Here is a 6,000-nt window from a genome sequence, read left to right as displayed (position 1 = left end):
CATATGAATACTTCAGTGTCATTAACTCCCCGCCCCCCCCCCCCCCCTCCCCCCCCCCTCCCTCCCGTCGGGGGGGGGGGGGGAGGGGGGGGGGGAGGGGGGGGGGGGGGGGGGCGGCCACCGAAAATACGCGAAATACAACGCATGAAACGCACCCTGATTAAACCTCGTTCATTAATGCATCTGCCTTTAATTAGACACACCGGCGGGCAACGGGGAGGGGAGGGAGTGCGTCGAGCAACGGGTTTTGTTTTTTGCGTCCGGGCGAAAACAAGTGCGGCCCTACCCCCTTCGTCATTCATCGAAATATTTTATTCGATCGAAAAATCCCCGCCGCGGACTGCCTATTAAATTATTCGATCCTTCGGCCCGAGGGGGGTCGACCGCGCGCGGATCGGCCACTGTTTTGAATATCGACGAGAGGCTTTCTCTCACTCTCTCTCTCTCTCTCTCTCTCTTCGAGCGAACGAGAAAAACATTATCGGCGACAGAGGATAATGATAAAGTTGAAAGTGCTCCGGCGACGGATGGGGGCGAAGGAAGACGTTCGTTCTCCGGGGATGATCTTAAACCGCGGAAATTGAAAAATGGTCGGAAAGTTTGTCGATGAATATGCAAATGATGCATTAAGATCGAAAATAAGAGACGCGGCAACGACCCGCAGAAATACGAAACACTTGATATAAATGGCCGACGCGCGGTGTCTCGCGAAATAATATTTAAACGGTTGCAGTCGGAGCTGAGGCATTGGTAATAATCGTCTCGTTGTTTCTTCGAAGGATTTTTAGGATATTAAAATCTATATTTTATGACTGTTAAAATTTAAATAAACGAATAAGGAAATAGGGTTTTAATATTGGCTGTGGGATGTTGACAGCTTTTTGAATGGAATAATACTTTTTAACCCTTTTGTTACGGGAGCCAAATATAATGTTATAATACGATATAAATATAATATACATTATATGACAAAATATAATACAATACAATACAATGCAATAGAATATTATATAGTATAATATAATATTTTTATATTAAAATTAATAGTCTTAATTACTTAATACTCTAAGATTAATAGTCTACTCCAATAGAGTAGATTGTCCTAAGAAAAGGGTTAAATTGGTCCAAACGACTTGAATCTTTTTAGTCCAATTACTTTGTTAGAAAATAAGCGAAGAAAATGTTTTCTAACTTACAATTTGTCGGAACAACGAGATATTAAAAAATAATTAGGATCAACTTCTCCACGCTGATGAAAATTTAAAAAATTTTAAAGAAAGATTCAAGTCATCCACTTTGAAAAAAGTAATCCCGTTTGAAGAGCTGTCGGACACATTTGCCGCGGCAAATATGTACAGAATGAGAATAATCGTACGAAAAATGTCGAAAAAACGTAGAAAAAATGTCTCGATCCCCGAGTTAACGTAGAATTCGAGGGCGCAGGATCTACATTTTTCTCCCCGGCACGGTAACGAGAGCGGCGAACGTTCGGGTAGGAAGGGAGGTTACTGTATTTTTGTAGATAATGCATGTTTTTTCAGTTAATGGAGAGTGATAAAACGGGCCGCGCGCGAGCCTGGGCCGAATCGGCGCTGATCAAAGCTCTCGTTTAACGGCGACGGGCAGACGAGAGCGAGAGCCCGATCGAAACCGACGCGCTCGGTTTTGTGTAAACGTTTACGTCAGCTTGCCGGGCGGCGGGTAGCTTGTTACACGTTAATCTTTCCGCGGTGAATACAGAGCCTCCTCTCTGTTTTCTTTCCTTTTCACACGGGGTCTGGCCGGGGTCTATCCCGCGAGTTTCTCTACGCCCTCCGCTTCGTGCGCCCCCACCCCCCCGCCCCTCTTCCCCACTCTCCTCGGTCCCCTTCGGCCGCCCCGCGGTGTTCTCCGCGCCGCGCGGTCGCACGGAAAAATGCTAATTTTCGTTGCAAATCTCCGGCCGAGACCCCTCCGACCGCCCCCGCGCCCCCCCTCCCCTCCGCCAAACTGCTACGACCGGGTTCACGGGGGCCGGTATTACGCTGCCTCTTTACGGTCGAATATCTAATACGGCCGCGGCCCCGCTTGTTTTCCGCTGCAAAAGCGAAACTACGACGCCGGCTAACGCCGACGGTCCCGTTTTATATAGAATACCGGATGCCTTAATATCGAGAATAGCTGGTCCCGCGTCGCGCCGGGGCTCGCGGTGCACGGTGTTTAGTCCCCAAGGTTGGCCGGAAGTTAATTGAAAAAATTTTGCCTAAAGCGCAACATTTTTCTTTGCCGGGATGCACTGCGCGGCGGCGTTGCTGCGACACCTCTCGCGTCTGCCGGATTTTTTAGAGAATCGTTCGGGAGAGCCGAGCACGTGACGCGCAGAGAGGTTAGAATAAAGTATTAGAGACAAAAATGTAAAATTCAAATATTATAGCGATATCAGATTTTGTTAAATTAATATATGCTCATGGATACTTATGATATTACTATTATAGTAATTAATATTATTGTTATATGCTTATGGTTCCCGTGGTTATTTTAAGTAACTTTCTCCTTTACGAAAATTTTGTTCAACTTGTTATAACTCTGCACAAGCAAAGCAGATTGAAAAATCCTTCAAACCTGTAAAATTATAATTACAGCATATTCCACAATAACAACTTTTACCTTATAAACGTGATTATTTTCTTTCGTATAATTTTTAATTTAATATCCTCTGCGTACTTACTTTTTCACTAGAACTTCTTTCCCCGTAAATAAATTAATGAAGCGAGATGAAACGGGTGATGAGAGCAAAAAATATTTCGGACCGTGCTAATTAATTTATATAATTTATGACATGCGTCGTTGAACAATGGCCAATAATTCGATGGAGCACATTACTCATGACAACAATTCATTTGGAACTGCAACCTGCTTGCGAGTATCAATGTTTGTTACAATGTCATTAAAATTAGTACAATTTCCCGGTTATCATTGTCATATGACCGGTTTGCCGAATTTTATTCCGCAATTGTTGGAATTGTAAAGATACTCCGCCACCAGAAATCATTAAATGTATACCGCTGGGCATTCAGTATAAATCCGGGAGAAAATATTTATAATAAAACTAATTCTTGATTATTCATTTCTATATATTTCTTCTTAACTATATAAAAAATTTTAATATGATTAAGAAAAATAAATACTATCATATAACCGTGTGCTAGGCAATTTTAGTGTCCGATATAGTCAGTATTAATTATATTAAATTGAAAATTAAATGCAACACAAGAAGAGAAAAATCATATGAATAAACACTCAACTGTCTCCAAATAACCAATCGCATCGTTTTTATTAACGCGTCCTCCCGCCGGCCTTACTCGATCCGGAATTTCGATTGTGCTACTCGTGCTCCGGGTTAATAAATAAACGCCCTTTTCCCCCCCCCCCCCCCCCCCATTTAATAACGCACGCTATTCGAAATATGCATCGGGCAGCGGAGATTGCGAATTTTTAAGAATCGATCGCTGGCAAAAATTTCGAAACTTTCAATCGACCGTAACACAGCTTTAAATAATTATCGTCCGGCTGACTTCAGCGTGAAAATATACATTTGACGTTAATCATTTGCAACACCTCTCCCGCCCTATTAGCGACGGGGGAATAGAGAATAAATTGGCATCGCAATATCATATCGGGCAGTCAGTGTGAATTAATTAGCGATGTAACAAAATCTCGCGGATGTATTCAATCAGCGATATTGAAATGAACGTTGCGCGAGCGACGCGCCGTTTTCGCGTCTGTAAAACACCATAAAAAATTGCTGCGCATGGTACCAGCCGCCAACTAAAAAATTTGAGACGATCGAGTCGATCGATGCAAATGATTAACAATTCACTAGCATTGTTGGCTCATTGCTCACATCAAGCTGCAATAGTTAGGACGAAGCTCCAATAGGACGAAGCTCCAATAATAATTAATATGCGCTGTATTACAAAAATATTTAGATTAAATTTATTTAAATTTCTCGCCAAGTCTACTATAATATGCGCTCTACTTAAAAAGCTTATTTAATTATAAAAACCGTGAGAAATAACTCTTTCATAACAAATGATAGAATAAATTTCTTAACCCTAAAAGCTTACACGCTAATAAAATCGTAAAAATATAAATAAATCTATCCGACTGTTAATAAAAATACTATCGCAAGACGTTGACACTTAGAAGTGCGCATAGTCGAAGAACAGCGCGAGTATAGAAATAGGTGGCGCTGAATAACGAATTCCATGGTCATTGTGATTTACTCGGCAGTCCGTACATGCGTCAGAAAGAAGCATTAAAGGACATTCGATGGCAAACGGGTTCTGTTTGCCCGGTAAGTCACGGGGGGGAAATGGGGATACATCGAACTGTTTAGACACTAAATCACGCGAGCCGGCGACGATATTTTTCGAGGAAAGATAAGGCACGTTCTGACCTGCACGTTGCTTCGTTTGATATGCAATTCTTCCCGCCGTTCCGAATAAATCGTCGAAACGAATCGCGCGCGACTTATGAATTGTGAATCCACGAATCTATAAATAAAGTAATCCACAGATCTATACATAAAGTAATCCACAGATCTATACATAAAGTAGTCCACAAATCTATACATAAAGTAATCCACGAATCTATACATAAAGTAATGCACAAATCAATGTATAAAGTAATCCTCTAATCAATATATAAAGTAATCCACAAATCTATATATAAAGTAGTCCACGAATCTATACCTAAAGAAATGCTCAAATTTATAAATAATGTGATCCCCAAATCTATAAATAAAGTAATCCCCGAATCGGCCCGATGATTTCGTTCGCGGGCGATTACGGACCGGTGGTCTTATTTAAGAATTCGAGGAATTGTCGGTGGGTTCGATCGATCGTCGACCAAAGAGTTCGTATTGGTATTTGCTTACTTGGCCTGTCGAAGCCGTGAGAAGGAGTCCTGTATGCGTCGACGAGGGATACTGCACAATTTGGAAACGAAACGATGGATTCGATATTGCACGCGGTCGACGCGCTTTCGTCCACGAGAATTTCGATGGTACGCGAGCGCGATTGCGGGGACAAGCGGACACGCGCAGGCGACGGATCTGAAACAGAAAAGGGACAGGACAATCTTAAATACCTTGTACTATATTAATAAAAATTAAGATATTTATATTTGCAACAGTAATTATTTTTTTTTAATTTTAAGCAGTAATGAGTTTTACATAGTGAGTTATAATACGTTTATGGTAAAAATGAGTAAACTAAATGAGCGAAACTAAAAATGTTAATGTATTAATTTGAACTTGTTAAAATGATTAACAAAAGAAAGAAGCTAGAGCTTTGCTTCTGTGTTCTACAATCGATGCAGACAATTTTTATTTTGCATCCACAGCCTAGTCACCACTTTCTATTCTAACCTCATAACACAAAAGACTCGTCAAGTTAAAATTTTGAAATAAATAACTGGCATTGCTAATAAAGTTTTATGACATCTTGAATATGCGAGTGTCGCTCTTGAAATGTCAACTTTGAAGAATGAACGAGCCGTGACAGATATATTATTTCCTTTACTAGGTCTTATAAACTTTAATATTCACCCACGTCCAGTACAGTCGTTTCATATTCTGAATCAATACTTGTAAAACTAACCTTAAACTCGGCGACACTGATTTACTTTCCAGTTCTACGAACAAATGCGAACAATCAGCTAACAAAATCACCAATATACCTCATTCTGTATTAACATTTTATTGTTATCCTAGTTTCGTTATTTCCGCTTAGTATGTTCGATTATTATCCATTTATATTAATTATTATATTACTATTATTATATTATTTATATGATATCATTATTATTATATTATATTATATGATACCATTATTACTATATTATATGATACCATTATTATTATATTATATGATATCATTATTGTTATATTATATTATATTAATATTATAGCGAGCGACAGACGAATAAGGAACGTTTAATCGAGCCGAGTAAATGGAC

At 40.1% G+C, this 6,000-nt stretch overlaps 1 long non-coding RNA gene across 1 annotated transcript in view; it reads right to left on the bottom strand.

The window, feature by feature from the left end:
- LOC144471311 (uncharacterized) overlaps positions 1 to 6,000 on the bottom strand; it is a 100,853-nt gene that overhangs the window by 45,149 nt on the left and 49,704 nt on the right. The window contains exon 2 of the long non-coding RNA XR_013494244.1: positions 4,919 to 5,095. This is a non-coding gene — a long non-coding RNA (uncharacterized LOC144471311). The remainder of the gene's footprint in view (positions 1 to 4,918; positions 5,096 to 6,000) is intronic.

This window comes from Augochlora pura, chromosome 1, assembly GCF_028453695.1.
Source record: "Augochlora pura isolate Apur16 chromosome 1, APUR_v2.2.1, whole genome shotgun sequence".
Taxonomy (NCBI): Eukaryota; Metazoa; Arthropoda; class Insecta; order Hymenoptera; family Halictidae; genus Augochlora; species Augochlora pura.
The sequence above is the reverse complement of the archived record's forward strand: the minus strand, read 5'-3'. Positions and strand labels throughout refer to the sequence as shown.